The sequence below is a fragment of the Zalophus californianus genome, chromosome 6 (genome assembly GCF_009762305.2).
Source record: "Zalophus californianus isolate mZalCal1 chromosome 6, mZalCal1.pri.v2, whole genome shotgun sequence".
Classification (NCBI taxonomy): Eukaryota; Metazoa; Chordata; class Mammalia; order Carnivora; family Otariidae; genus Zalophus; species Zalophus californianus.
Window position 1 is genome coordinate 144898219 of NC_045600.1, and position 14214 is coordinate 144912432.

General features: G+C 49.9%; 1 long non-coding RNA gene across 1 annotated transcript; it reads right to left on the minus strand.

The window, feature by feature from the left end:
• Nucleotides 1-5458: 5458 nt before the first annotated feature.
• LOC113909814 lies at nt 5459-13780 on the minus strand. The gene is made up of 3 exons (XR_003515828.2): nt 13219-13780; nt 7422-8066; nt 5459-7003 (listed from the first exon to the last, which is right to left on the minus strand). It is a non-coding gene; the product is annotated as an uncharacterized LOC113909814 (long non-coding RNA).
• Nucleotides 13781-14214: the final 434 nt, after the last annotated feature.

Consider the following 14214-nt stretch of genomic DNA (forward strand, 5'->3'; position numbering starts at 1 on the left):
CCGACGACCAGAGGGTTTGAACAACTTCTCAGCGGTCACACAGCTCGTGCGTCTCAGAGAAGAAATCTGCTTCTGATTCTGATTCACCCCCGCTCATCCAGTCTCCGTTCTGGACACGGAGTGGTATCACCTCCAAGGATGTGAAAATTCGCCTTTGGGGGCAAAACAACTTTAGATATCGCAGTGATTTAAGGCTCTCCGAAGGGGCCCAGAACATGACAAATGTATGTTATTATTTGTGCTATTAAAATGTCCTGGGGCGAGATAATTAGGGGGAAAAAATGTCTAAAAAGCCTTGGGGAGGGGGACAATAGTGGCACAAAGGTTGGGAAACGCTGCTCTAGGGGGGACTCAGGTGGGGTTAAGAGGTGTAACATAAAATCATATTTTACATATTGGGACTAAATTGTGGAGGAATTAGAAAATGTCGGGGCCAGGCAGTGGGGAACTTTCCATCAGAGAAGTAACATATGTTTTAGAAATGTACCAGGAGCGGCAGCATGAAGGGTGGGTCAGACGGGGATGATGAAGGCAGAGCGGATGGGAGGCCATCGCCACACACCAATGGGAGGTGACGAGAGTGAGAGCCTGCCATTGACCCAACCTTAAATCCATGATGATTTTATCCAGAGATTCTGAACTTATTAATTCTTCCAAGGCTCTAAGTCAGGTCACATTCTGAGGTTCTGAGTGATCATGAATTCTGGGGGAGTTGTGCTCAGCTCACACCTGGGTGTAGAATGTGGTTTAGAGCAAGTGATGGTGAATAGTAGATGAGACATAGGACCCTATTTTGTTTTCAGGGGAAGGGGGTTCTTTTCTTTTTTTTTTTTTTAAGATTGTATTTATTTATTTCTTTGAGAGAGAGAGAGAGAGAATGAGAGATGGAGAGCACGAGAGGGAAGAGGGTCAGAGGGAGAAGCAGACTCCCCGCCAAGCAGGGAGCCTGATGCGGGACCCGATCCCGGGACTCCAGGATCACGACCTGAGCCGAAGGCAGCCGCTTAACCAACTGAGCCACCCAGGCACCCAAGGGGGTTCTTTTCTAAGACAGAGGAGACTTGGTCTTTTTGCGGGCAGGGAGGAAGGACACAGTGAGAAGAAACTGAAGACTGCGGAGGGGAAGCTGACCGAGTGAGAGGAGAGAGAGGACAGTAGAGAATCAAAAGCACAAAGAGAGGACCAGCGTTGACCAAAGACAACATGTCGCCCGCGAGATCGGTTGCAAATGAGAGCGGGAAGGTGAAGACCCGAAGAAGGTAAGTAGTGAAGGTGGAGGGCTCTCCAGCTGGTCCATAAGCTGCACGCATGGTTCTCTGCCGGGAGGACGAGCAGGAGACAAGGGCTGGAAGGGCTAACGCGGAAAGCTGAGGTTTGAAACGCTGCCTTGGAGTACGTGACAATGTGTGACCATATGTTGAACAGCAGCGAGGACCTGGCTGAGACTCCAGAAAGCCATTCATTGAGAAAGAACTTTGCTGAGTCATGACATTTATAAAGCCAGCCTGCCAGGTGCTTGATCAAACCCTGAGCTTTACGAGGGAAATCTCGGGACAGGTTCTTAGTCTTTGAAATTGCTCATCTAATTAAAAAAACAAAGCCTAAGCATCACGTCCGCCATTAAATCAAGAGAAGAAAAAAACAGCCCACGATTTAACATTCCGTTGGTTTCATATTCGGTGCCAAAAAAAATATTTCTAACAAATCCAGCCCTGCATTCAAATAATTTCCAGATCTGCGAACTTGGGGATGAGAATGACGCGTTACAATGAAAGAAGGAAATCTTGGGAGACTTGAGAGGGGCGGTTGTGTTCTCCAGTCAGATATGGAATGGCAGAGGGGCGTCCCTTCCATACGGATTCTGCCATAGATCCGGGGGACGGCTGGGCAGAGAACCTCATGTATCTACGTGCACCACTATGCCCCTTGAACTGGACGTGACTGCAAGAGCTGTTGGGACCCGCACCAGTACTGCTGCGGGGCTACTGCAAGTCAGAGGGATAATCGTATCCATTCATGAACAAAATTTTGTCAGAATCTCTGCAATCAGGTCCCCACTCAATCTATGGGGGGAGAAGCATGGAGAAAATGGTGGGATCCTACATTCGTATTTCAGATGCAGACAACCCTCCCCCTTCCCTGCCCCGAGCTCCACTGTCCAGTCGGACGATATGGAAGGCCCAGGACGGAGTAAAGAGCTCTTGGACCCAGGGGAGAAAGGACCAAAGACGCCAGAGCTGGCTCAGCATAAAGGACAGAAGAAGCCTTGCGACAGCTCTTGGCTTGAGGTGCTGGTGATCGCCAAGAGTGCAGGTTCTAGACATTACATCGCTCTGGTTAGGCAAGTCCAATCCTCAGAACTTTGACCTGAAGAGAGTATGTTTCTGCCTTTAGTCTAGAGTCTTCGTGTCCCATTACCCTACACAACCTTACCCAGCGGAGCCTTGCCTTGGTTTGAATGCTTAACCACCGCAAACCTGCCCGAGTGACCTGGGACAGTAACTCTCAGGCGCTGTCATTGGAACACTGGTCCATGTCCTGTTTCTCCATCTGGAAGATCCAGAGAACAGGAACATCTGGTATCCCAAGTATGTTGAAAGATTTAGATTAAGGCAACCCACATACAATATGATTAAAGAGCACTGTGAAAATGTCAAATGCTATAAATATGGATAATACAATGATAACTGAGAAGCAGCTTGGTTAATTGAAGCCAGTCCCCAGAGCTATCCTGTAATTATGGGATGCTTGTGTCAGATCTGCCCTGGAGCATGGCAGGGACCTCTTATGCAAACAGGCAGGTCACATCATTTGCATCTCACTAATTTCTGAGATACAGCTTAAACCCCGGGGACAGCGAGATGCATTCCTACGAGTTTTGACAAGTCAAGAGGATTTCTTGACCTGAGCACTGTTTGTCTGTCTGTCTTTATGGCATGTGACCTCAGCCATGGATCAGCTGTTCTAAGAGAGGCTAGGTCCTCTACCAATCTATCTGAGTGTGAGGGTCCAGGAAAGGTTTCCTTCAGCCTGGATAGATGCAAAAGCAACAGAAAACATCAGGCATGCAGGATATACACTTTTAAGGTCAACTATTCCTAAATCAATAAGTAGGACTTCCGTGTTTAACGACATTACCTTTTGGGGATGTGTTACTAGAACTCCCCATTCTCCATTCAGATCTTGATGTGTTGCCTTGTCCCCCAATAAGGCAACTGTGTTCTTAATTTGGCAGACTGGAACCACCAGAGCATCGAACCCTTGTAGATCTGTTTATTTAAAAAACGTTGTTGAGGAGTGAGTCTGGATGGGATTGGTGTTGACATTCGCACTCGCCCTACCATGTGCCACAGATGTGGGTGCACACGTGGGATTTCACTGTGGGGCCTCTCCCTGGATGACCTCAACTTCCAGGTCTTAAACACCAGCCCCCTCCCTCCCCACATCTGCTCTTCGCTTCCCAGGCTTCCCCAAAGGATCCCAGGCCTCCTCTACTCAGCATGTCCACGTCTGAGCTCAGTTTCTTCCCCGACCCCCACCCCACAAAGCCAGAACCTACTCGCACGGTCCCACCTCAGTGGGAACTCACTGTCCTGAAGCCAGAGACCGAAGTTTTGGTATTTTCTTACATTTTTTCCTCACTAACCCCTATCTCCAGCTAACGTGGGTTTTGCCAGCTCTGATTTCTGTCATTGAATCCATCCCCACCTTAATCCAAACTACGACCCTCTCTTGCCCAGATTTCTGTCTTCGTTTCCAGTCTCTGGAAACTTAATTCTTGATGCCCATTAAATTTGATGATGTCTCTGCTTCAATTATAAAATATAAAATCCTTCAATCATGTCCCTCGATATCAGATAAGGTCTACATTCCTTCATATGGCCTCTGAGCCCCTTCCTATCTCCCCAGCTCCATCGCTAATCACTCCCACGCTCACAAGAACCTTCTCTCCATTCCGTAAACAGGCCATACTTTCTACACTCTCCCCACTAGACGGACTGTAGGCTCCCTGAAGGCAGGAATCGTGTTTGTCTCAGGCATCATCACATCCCCAGGACCTGGGGCCTTGCCCTCAATCCACGTTGTGCTCTATGCGCCTGGAGCCCTATTCAACTTTCCCTTCTAAGTGGCCATTTCCAAAAAAAAGAGTTTGCCCTTTTTAATCCCTGTATACTTACCTTGCGTTATCACACCAAGTCACCCTATCCTTGCGAGCTTGCATTGACTACACTCTATCATGACCTCAAATCACGTTATTACCGGCGTTGTTGGGCAGGCAGCCCAGACTGCCCCCTTCCAAATACCTTTCCCAGGTGCATGGGAGACTCCTCCTGTGTAAGTCAAACCTGTCCTCCACAGCAACTGGCTACCCAGGCCTGTCTGGGTGTCTGTCTCCCTCTTCTTCTAAATCCAGTCTAAAGCCCTCCTGATCGGGTCACTCTCTCCAGGACATAAACAGCCTCCCGAACCTCCCAAGGGATGTTCCTTCCTCAGTCGAGTGGCAGGGGCCTGTTTCAAAGAATGTTGGTGTTGGGCTTGCTTGTAGTGTTATTTAGAGACTCTGACAGTCAGAATTTCTTCTTCGTGGCTACCAAACTACTCCAGCTCCAATTCCAGCTATTCTTCCGAGACCATCAGTCGAGGAAGGGAGAGTTTCACACATCCTCCCACCTGATCCCCGCCTTCGCTCCCAAACTAAGAGTAGGGGCCCGTGAAGGGACCAGTCTCTTCCTTCACAGCACCTGGCCTTGGAGTCTGATTCTCACCTGTTTAGAGAAGAACCCCGATCACGGGTGACTTAGAAACTCCGCTTTATTTTTGAAAATCTAATGACATAGGTTTATTTTGTTCTTTTATGTAATCTCTATTAAAAGAATCATTAATCTATCAAGTTTTAAGACAAATATTATTTGGAAAATAATGTGAAAAATGCCCGGCCGTTTGCTGTGTCAAATAAGGAGAAAGGAAAGGTTTTTTTTAAAAACAGATCGATACCCTCTAGCTCCATCCACGTCGCTGCAGATGGCAAGATTTCTTTTTTGTGATGGCTGAGTAATACTCCATTACCACATCTTCTTTATCCATTCATCTGTCGATGGACTTCTGGAGGGTATTATGCTAAGTGAAATAAGTCAATCAGAGAATGACAACTATCATATGATCTCACTGATATGTGGAATTTAAGAAACAAAGCAGAGGATCATAGGGGAAGAGAGGGAAAACATGAAACAAGACGAAACCAGAGAGGGAGACAAACCGTAAGAGTCTCCTAATCATAGGAAACAAACTGAGGGCTGCTGGAGGGGAGGAGGGTAGAGGGATGGGGTAAGTGGATGATGGGCATTAAAGAGGGCATGTGATGTAATGAGCAGTGGGTGTTATAGAAGACTGATGAATCACTGACCTCTACCCCGAAACCAATAATACATTATATGTTAATGAAAAAACAAAGAAAATAAATAAAGGCACATTTTGTTTAAACAAAAAAACAGATCAATAAACTCTGAGAATGTAGAGCAGAAAATCTGAACAAATTTGCTTTAGATGCCACAGCCTTCAAGGAACGAGGGGACTGAGACAATGGTGTGAGGAAGATGGTATGATGGGCTGGAATGGATTTCCAGAGTGGTTCTGCCCTTGGCCACCCTCCTCTTGCCTGCCAATCCCCAGTCTTGGATAAATATAAATACCTGTCTCCTTTGTTCTTCATCGTGGACCGCCAAGCATGGCGACGAAAAACTAGACCGCGTTAGACAACACCACGTATGCCCTCAGCACCACCCACGAGTCTTCTTAACTCTTTGTTGATGGCCCGTTCCCAAGCCAACCACACCTGAGTATCGTGAGCAACTCCAGGGCCACAGATCCAGAGAGACGGAGACAGGTTGACCCATGCTCAGAGGCTTCGAGACTCAAACCTGCCTTCTGAGGATTCTTGGAAGAATGCTTGATATTTAGCCCAAGGCGCAGAAGAGCTGCTATCTGAAGTCTGATAGTGCTTTCGGAGGTGGTAAGGAGTAGAGCTCGGGCTCGCCGGCCAGAGATGCGGAAAGCAGCATTCAAGGGTCAGTCTGGGGAAGGACCCTGCAAGAGCTCTCCACACACGGAGTGGGTTGTGTCAGGAGACAGTTCTCTTTCATTGGAGCCGACGCATCACTCTTCTCTTCGACAGGTGGCTGAGCTAGTTTTGGGACCCCTCGGAATCAAGAGAGCTTATTCTGTGCTGGAGCTTTCCAATGTATTAAGATATTTACTCATTAGGTACAACAGGTAGGTTCATCATAACCGAAAGTGGGTCTCTGCATGGGGGTAGGAGGAAACAAACGTGAAGAGGCCACTGCTGTGTGGTATGGGAAGTGGCACACCAGGAGGGTCTGTGAGACGCCCGGTGGGAGGCCGAGTACAGCTGGAGAAGTCAGAGAAGGATTTTTTTTTTTAATCAAGGAGGTGGGTTTTTAGCTCAATCTTGTCGAATTTGGCCAATGGGTTCATAAAGAACCGGGGGTGTGTGTAGACGTGCAGAAGAATACGTGTGTGTGTGTGTAGATATGTACAATGGTGCAAATGGCAAGAAGCTTTAAAAACAGTGTAAGACCCGATTTGAAACGGCCGTGATGCCTTACGGTCGTCACGGGACACCGAGGCACAGAACAAAGTCACTACGTTGGTGTCGTGGGCGGCTGTGAGGGGTTGCGTGAGCTAGTGTGGGCTCTGGAGCGGGAGGGGCCCGGAGAATTCTGAATCGGGGCGTGGAGCAGGGAGTAAGGAGGATGAGGTGGAGTCGATGATATTTCAGAGGTAGAATCCGCAAAGCTGAGAGATGAGTCTGGGGTGGGGGGAGGCAGGGTCAGTTGAATCCGACTCAGAAATTTCTGGCCAGAGGCAACTCAGTGGAAGAGGAGGAGACCGGCAGGACGGAGACGTGGTTGAGGCTGATTTTGAGCACGTCGGGCTACAGGTGCCCGCGGGACATCCGGCCGGGGCAGTGCCGATCCTCACAAGTCTGGGCCCAGAGCCCGGGGGAGAGAAGCAGGTAACAACCCGTCAGACGTCAGCATGGAGTGGGGGCCTCTGCCTGGGATCTCTCCCTCCCCCTTCCCTGGAGACAGAACCCCCTTTTGTCCGGGGGTGGCGCTAAGCTTCCTGCCCCACAGTCCCGGATACCAGCTTCTCACCAGAGCCACCAAGTCCTCATGTCACCATGTGTCCTGCTCACTGTTGCTTGACCCAAGGTTGGATCAAGACAAGTGAACATGATTCCTTCATGGGGATTTTTATTTTTTAGTTTAAAGAAAATTTCCAATATATGTAAGAGTAGGAACCACAGAGCGTAACAAAGCCCGTGCACTTAATTCGCGGTTTCAGCAAGGATCGACTCATGGCCAATCCTGTTTCCGTTCTACCTGCATCTACGTCCTCACCTCCCATATTATTTTGGCTTGGATTCCAGACACCTGGGGTTTCCCTCTCTGGTACAGTCGGGGGTGGGATGTACGTAAAAGATGGGAATTTCTTGCAGTTATGTTGCTATCGTGTTTGAAGCCAGTTTGACATAAGAGAGGATAAAACAGGCCTGAAGAAACATTAGAGAGAAAGAGTCCTGGTAATTTGGGCATCTGTGATTCCTGATATTCCAGAGGCCTCTTCACTGTTCGGAGGACCAACCTGTGGATTCCATGAGCCGAAAACCGCTCTTCCTGCCTTTGTCAGGTCAGGCGGGATTTCTGTCCCTGCAACCGAGCGTCCTAAGACACATCCGTGTTCCCCGACTGAACGCAGCTACGCCAGTGTCCCTAAAAACACCTTCCCTCCCCCCGAGAACGTCCAAATCCCCCAGCGCCTCCTTAATGAGAGCTTCCGTCACCCCAGAGCGGGAGGACCTCTCCCCCCACCGCAAATCCTGGGGCCCCGGATCCCAGGTTCGTGACTCGCCTTCTCTGTTGTTCCACGGCTGTTGGCACTCTGCCCCAGACCGGGAGCCCCCGAAAACAGGAGCTCGTCCGTAGTTCTTCCCCCCCGTCTTCACCCTCCGACATCGCCTGCAGTGTCAGTTCTCATAAATCTGGCTGAATGAGAAAGCAAAGTTTAATTTTGTTAGGCAAAGGTTCAATACCACTTAAAGCCTGAGAGACACGGACGGAGAGACGCTTCGGGCAGTTTCTCGAGGGTTCTTTCAAATCAAGTCTGTGCCAAGGAGAGGCAGTCCGTGATGACAGTTCCGAAATAAAGTCCTAATGAAACCAAGAGGGCAGCATTAGTCGCATAGTATTAATTTAATGAGAACCCAAAGGCCACCAACTACTGTCCTGCTCAGTAAAGCCCCATCGGGGAAATGTCCCAGACCGTGTATTCTTCCATGTCAAAGCAGAATTGCGTATTTTCCACCTGACGCTTCTCGGCCCGGAGCGTGAGCTGGGCTCCTCCGCGGGGCTCTGTGGCCGCTGGCCTGGCCCCCGTCCGAGACAAGGCCCTGCTGATGTCCACAGTGCCAGCTCGCGGGCCACGCTCTGGGGCCGCTGTTCACGTGCCCTCCACCCACGGCCACGCGCCCAGACCACAGCGAGCTTTCCCAGCTCCTCATCCCCGAGTCCCGCCCCCAGAGGCTGTGGTTTGACGCCCCGGGGCTGTGGCTGGGCTTTGGAAATTTTTTAAAACATCTGCAAGGGATGTGAGTGTGCAGACACGTTTGGGAACCAGACCAAGAATTGGGTCCTACCGGTGCGACTTTCTGATGGCGGGTTGTTTTGGGCAAGTCATCCCACTTCCCTGAGCCGCGCAACAGTGATAAAACACGTATGTGCCCTCTCTCTTGCTCCCTCTCGCTCTCTCAAGGAATAATCTAGATAAGGCATGGGGAACATTCTGTAACCTCTGGAGTTTACGGTGAAGGTGAGGCGTTCCTGGGGCTGCGTCCGGATCGGGGCGCTCCAACATGATGCCCACGCACCCCATGTATGACTGTCGACACTTGACATGTGGCTGGTGCCTCGTGTTGAAAATATTTCAGATATTTTGGATTAAACAAAATGTATTATTAAAATTAATTTGGGGGGGGCGCCTGGGTGGCTAAGTGGGTTAAGTGTCTGCCTTCAGCTCAGGTCATGATCTCGGGGTCCTGGGATCGAGCCCCACATCGGGCTCCCTGCTCAGCAGGGAGTCGGCTTCTCCCTCTGCCCCTCCCCCTGCTTGTGCTCTCAATCTCTCTCTCTCTCTGAAATAAAGAAAATATTTAAAAAAAATAAAAAATAAAATAAAACTAATTTTGCCTGTTTCTTTTTTTCCTTTTGTAACGTGGCTACTGGAAAATGTAAAGTAACATACACGACTCGCCTTGTATTTCTACTGGAGAGTGCTGGCCTGGGCACTTGAAAGCAATGGCAGGTGACAAAATGTTAACTTACATTCCTAAGTGCTAGCAGAGGAATTCTAGACTCCTCCGTGTAAGCCAATAAATATTTAAAAGAATATCTTGCGATGAATGAGCTACTTCTATGTCCTGGCAGTTGGTGAATGGAAGTATATTTAGTTTCAAGGCGGTGCATATATGGAATGGGGTTCCCAGAGGCAGAACTCAAAAGATAAATTCTATCCTCAAAGGGGAAAAGAGATGGATCAACACTGAAACAGACGTGGCTCGGCAAAGCACCGTCATTGTGAGGGGAGCGTGGCAAACAGGACCCGGTACCTCTGCTCCCATCCCTCCTTGTCCCTGTGCTTTCTGGGCCTTTCCATGGTCCTACAGGACAGCCTGACCTCCAGCTGCCCGGGCTTCCTGGCCGGAGCCCAGAGCGAAGAGAAACCTGCCCTGGGTTCAGGATTAGAGTACAAGAAGCCCCACCACTGGGGCCACATGACCCAGCAAATTCCACAGCGCAGGAGGATTTCATGACAGTTAAGGAGCTTATCTGAGGTCAGAGAGTCCAGCACGGCTCCCGGGGCTCTGGAACAAGGCCTGCCATCTGCAGCAGAGAACTAGTCTCTGTTTGAAAAGCAGATCAGGGCCTGCTCCTGGGTCCCAGGTGAGAGCGTGTGTTGGATGTGAGTCACTGAAGGACCAAACCTGCCGTGAGGATCTGGGTGCTGGCCACCCCCCGCCAAGCCACTGGGTAGAGTGGGCACAACAGCAGTGCACCATGGGAACACTGCAGCTGAGGTTGGGCCTGAGTAGGTGTAGAGGCACAAGTAAGTTCTACACACAGGGCACGCGCCAAGTCAGCCACCTCTGTTGCACTACAGGCAACAGCTCACACCCATGGCCTCCCGGGGAGGGCTCCTGATGACAGGCTGGTGGGGGAAGGAAGAACCGGGGCCTGGATCATGAATCAGTCTGCTCAGGGTGTTGGTTCATGCCCCACATGGGCTGCGCCCAGGACAGCGACACCCAGGGAGGGTCCCGAGAAGAGCAGGAAAGGAGCAGATACAGCCCCTCACTGAGCACAACTTCGGAACGTACACCTGGTCATCCGGTGACATGGTGGGAGAAGTCGCTCAAGATAAGAAAACTGTCATCCCAGAGAAGAGAAAAGCAGACCTACTCAAGAAAGAAAACAAAACAAAAACACAAAAAACAGGCCTGCCAAGCGGTGTGGTTCACCCAGTTCAGCTTGTGGGGATGACTTCTAAGCTGAACGTGCCACCCAGAGTCTGTGTGCACCCTTGTGTAGCAACACTCAGGTGGTCGGGAGCAGGTGCAAGGAAAACCGTGAGGTGGGTCCAACCAGGATTGGCGCTTTGTCGGCCAGATGTGATAGAGGGCCAAAGGGTGAAGGGAAGTGGCGGTACTTTAAAGACCTGGTTGCAACGGCGGCAAGCAGAGAGCTGCAGGGCGGGGACCTGATATTGAAGACGGAATGAGGGAGGATAACTGGAGGACTGACGTCCAAGGGTTACTGAAGTGGACCCCAGAGACAGTAGGTCAGAAGGAGAGCAGGGTGCTTGCAAGGAAGGCTCCAGCAAAGGAAAACTTACCAGGTGTGCTAGGTCGATGACCATGATGATGCCGAGGGGCTGTGCTGGGGAGGAGGGAAGGAGGTTAAGGGCTAGCAAGGCCAACACTGGATATTTAGACACCGAAGTCAGCAAGAGTGAGGGCAGGAGCGTGGGTGGAGAGGAAGACAGAGGGCCAGGGGTCCCGCTCCTTCAGGAATGGGGAGGAGGGAGCCGGAAGTCAGCTGGTGTCTGCAGAGGGGTAGGGGGCAGGTCAGAGGGCTAGACGGAAGAAGCTGGAAGGTGCCAGGTGCAGTGAGGCCGGGAGGGGAGGAATCAGAAGTGGTTTGGAGGGGGGCACGGGGACCAAATAAGATGTCTCGGCTTCCCCTGCTGGCTCTCCTGTAAATCCACAATCGGGCTTGATTTAAACAGCTATGGTTCATTAAGAATTTATTGCTCGGGGCACCTGGGTGGCTCAGTCGTTGGGCGTCTGCCTTCAGCTCAGGTCATGATCCCAGGGTCCTGGGTTCGAGCCCCGCATCAGGCTCCCTGCTCCGTGGGAAGCCTGCTTCTCCCGCTCCCACTCCCCCTGCTTGTGTTCCCTCTCTCGCTGTGTCTCTCTCTGGCAAGTAAATAAATAAAATCTTTAAAAAAAAAGGATTTATTTCTCAACAACAGCCAAACTATGGAGAGAGCCCAAGTGTCCACTGACTGATGAATGGATAAAGAAGATGTGTGTGTACACACACACACACACACACACACACACACACACACACACACTATGGAATATTGCTCGGCCATCAAAAAGAATGAAATCTTGCCATTTGCAATGACATGAATAGAGCTAGAATGTATTATGCTAAGCGAAATAAGTGTGAGGAAGACAAATAGCATATGATTTCATTTTAAGAAACAAAACAGATGAACATATGGAAGGGGGGAAAGGAGAGAGGGTGGCAAACCGTAAGAGATTCTTAACTGTAGAGAACAGACTGAGGGTTGATGGAGGGAGGTGGGGGAGGGATGGGCTAGATGGGGGATGGGTATCAAAGAGGGCACTTGTGAGGAGCACTGGGTGTTGTATGTAAGTGATGAACCACTGAGTTCTACTCCTGAAACCAAAAGTGCGCTGTATGCTAACTAACTAGAATTTCAATAAAAATGTCTTAGAAAGAATTTATTGCTAGCCACGAATAAAGTGGTACCCCTCTGAGGTAGGTTTTATTCCCATTTTACAGATTTGGAAACAGTGAAATCCCTTTACCCCTGTGCCCAAAGTAACAGCCAAGTGGGCAACTCAGGTGCCCTCGGGCTTCAACTGAATTAGTAGCTTTAAGCAAGAGAAAACTTTCATAAAAACTTCCAGATCTTTGAGGGGTTGGGGAGGGAGGAGTTCTTATTACAAAAGCAATACATGTGTATTATAATATGTGAATACAGGCAGGCAAAAGAACACAAAGAAAGTGACAGTCCGATCAACCGTGCCAACTGTCACTAATTCATCAACATGCAAAAAAAAAATTTTCCCCATCATACCTTTGGCTGACCCCTACACCGTGCCTGGGTAGGCTGAGCTCCTGCGTCAGCAGGAGGCTGCAGAGCCGAGAAAGATTTCAGAGACCGTGCAGGCGAGCAGGCCCACTGTGCAGGAGTGGCCAGAGGAGACATGCTCAGTCAGCACCTGCGCCCTGGGCCAAGGCTCCAGAAGGACCGCACCCTCGCAGTAAGGACAGGGTACTGGGAGAAAGGGCTGCACCCTAGCAGCTGGGATAAGACTGCAACGACCTGCCCTAAGCAAGCCTGAAACCAACGCTCACGTCTCAACATGACCAAAGCAATTCGTTGGTGATTTCACTGTGGGCAAGAACAAAACCCAATACTCCCTAGAGGAATCGGACAACCCGGTGCCTCTGTCATCTGCCATGTACAGTATTTGGCATAAGATAAAATTATTAGACAAGCAAAGGGATGGGGTAAAGAGACCAACGATCAAGAAATGAAACAGTCCTTAGATGCAGGGTCTGAGATGACCCTAATACTGGGGATGGTAGAAGACAGGGCTTCTTTTGATCTATATGTTTGAGAAAATAGAGGGAGAATGGATGAAAAGAATGGACATTTCAATAGAGAACTAAAATATTTAAACAAAATTTTTTAAGATTTTGTTTAGAAATATGAAACATAACATCTGAAGTTGGTACTTATTAGAACGGCTTGCAGGAGACGGAGCACAGCAGGGAACAGAATCAAGTGCAGGGGAAGACAAATCGATAGAAAATACCAGACCTGAAGCACAGATGGGGGAAGGGAGCAGAAAGTGTCCTCTTGTCGCTCTGTTCTCCGAGACGGCCCCGTTCAGTAATGAAGATCTCCAGGCTCGTTAACAATTGGAACTTCTACTTCTTTCAAGGTTGAGAGTGTTCCTCCTTCCCCAGCTCTGACCGTACAGACTGAAGTCCAGAAAGATTTGTCCCCCTCGCCCTGTTCGCCCTGTCCTTCTGCCTCTCCTCACACGTCTTGCTAACCGGTCTCTGCTCTCCTGAGCTAGAGCAGGGCAGGTCGGAGAGGAGAACATGGAAATCTCTCCACGGGTGACTCCCTGGGCTTGACAGGGTTGGACGGTTACCCTTTCTCTTCCGTGGCGTTTAAAAGGGTTCTTCAAAAACCCCTTTGCTCCCCATCTCTGGGTTGATGCATTTTCTCCCGGTTGGTTGCTTACAGCCCTTTCCTTAGCCCCTGAGAATCCTATATCCTATGGCCCAGTCCCCTGTTGGACTCACCTTGACCAGGACCAAAGAAGATCCTAAACTGACTCTCTGTTTCCCTCCTGCCACCAGAAACGCTCACCTGTTTTTTGGTCCCAGAATAATCTAGGAGGGCCGTCAGATCCCAAAGCCTGGTCACCAGAGTGGCCATGCCAGTGTTTCCTAAGTTAGACTCTTCAGGTGTCAGTCAAGTGTCGGTCCCTTGGTTTCTGAAACTTCTAGACACATGCCTAGATCTCCAGTCATCCCTTCCGAGCCCATTTTGCTAGGTTTGAAGGGAGGAGCAGGCCCCCCGGCCACCCCAGTCTCTCCAGACTTTTTCTAGCCTGGAGGTAGGTGGTTGCCTAAGGCTCACAAAATCTTTTACAAATGCAGGTGGTGGTCCCACGTCTCACTTTGGGTTGGTCTGGGGCTGTACAATAAAGGGTTAACTCAGCAGGCTCGGGATAGTGCTGCTTGCACATTCCGAAGAAAGGACTGGCCCTTCCCGGTCTCCTATGACGTAACCTATGAGTCC